We start from the raw sequence: 1,633 nt of genomic DNA, 5'->3' as shown, positions 1-1,633 counted from the left end.
TTCAAAATCAGGAAAAAAAAATATTTATCAACCCCAGCAAGTATTTAACAGAACATATATAAAAAAAAAAATGTCAATGAAAACTACCAATATGAAGGAAATTGTGACTGAATATTAAATGTTGACCAGCTGAGATAGGCGCCAGCACCCCTCGTGACCCTTGTGAGGTATAAGCGGTCAAGAAGATGGATGGATGGATATTAAATGTTGCACTGAATTTTGTCCAAATATTCCTAAATATTGATATTAATAATATACTATATTATATTATAATATTAAATAACAAACAACAATAAATATTGAATAATAACAAATTTCATAACGTGTGAGGGCTTTTGAATGGCAGATGCACAATTTTAATAACGATAAACGCAATACCTTAATTTTATTGCTTTTTGTTGTGGTTCCCAATGTATTTTTTTAACTTTTGTATCTTTACATTTAATTCAACTTTTACATTAACATTTTTGGAATGCAAAACTTACCTAATGTGTGTGATTTATCCTTGACACCTTTACAAAAATAATATTCAGTTTCATCACTGCCATGAAGTAATTTAACTACTTAATATGCAGGAAGCAACTTTGAATATCGTGCCCTTCATATTTCATTAAAATAACCAAAACATTAGGAATACAGCTCTGTATGATGACTGCATGGTCACCACTGTTTCAAATCATTTATCTAAAATTGCGGTTTGGACACTTTGTGGAGCTTTAAAAACTACACTACAACACTAGTTTTGCATTTTGGACATATTTCATTCTGTTAGCCCGGAAAAACTTGCAGTTCCTCTCCGTCAACAACATGTACTGTTGTGCCGGGACAGACGGCGTTCCCCCCCTGGACCGCATTAGACACGGCACTCACGTCATACCCTGCTGGGTACAGCTTTAGGTGGGGAGCCAAAAAGGGTGTGTGATGGGGTGGAGAAGGGTTCTCTACTGACAGACAGAACCCAGTAATCGCACCAAGAATTCTCTCAGCAAGCACTGAAAGTATAGTGTCACAGCAAGGACATTTTAAAAGTGTTTAAATAGTTAACATGACCGCTGCATAGCTCATCTTAAATAATGTAGGACCATAAAGAGGAGCAGGTTAACAAGTTTGCCTCTAAAAATAACCAAATACCTTAGCCTTAGTTTATTGTTGTCAACGTGCAAAGGTACTGAAGACGTTTAATAATCATTTCTTTGAGGCATTGTTCATTTAATCTAGTTCTATGATGGCTAGCTACGCCCAAAAACCTGTTAATGGACCAACAAATGTTCTGTTAAAAACATCTATTTCACTAAAGAAATCAAATTCTGTTTACTTGCATTTCTTAACAGAAAAAAAAAAAGTCTTAGAGGCTCAAGGTTAGGCTTGATTAACTCGATTCATCTGAATGGCTGAAATGTGAATAAAGCTAAAGTTGAATTCAATTTGTATTGAAAATGGTAAAACTTTATGAGTACAGTGAAATTGAAAGAATCCGTATTAAAGCGCTTAAGGATGATGGATTAAGTTGTTCATGACAGATGGTCTATATGTCAATATATGTGTCAAACACTGTAGTGAAATATCTAAAAAAAAGTACTGAAATACTCCTAGTTAACATGTCCCATATAAGAATAAACCACATTACTGCATA

The sequence above is a fragment of the Festucalex cinctus genome, chromosome 13 (assembly GCF_051991245.1).
Source record: "Festucalex cinctus isolate MCC-2025b chromosome 13, RoL_Fcin_1.0, whole genome shotgun sequence".
Classification (NCBI taxonomy): domain Eukaryota; kingdom Metazoa; phylum Chordata; class Actinopteri; order Syngnathiformes; family Syngnathidae; genus Festucalex; species Festucalex cinctus.
Note: the sequence above shows the minus strand (reverse complement) of the source record.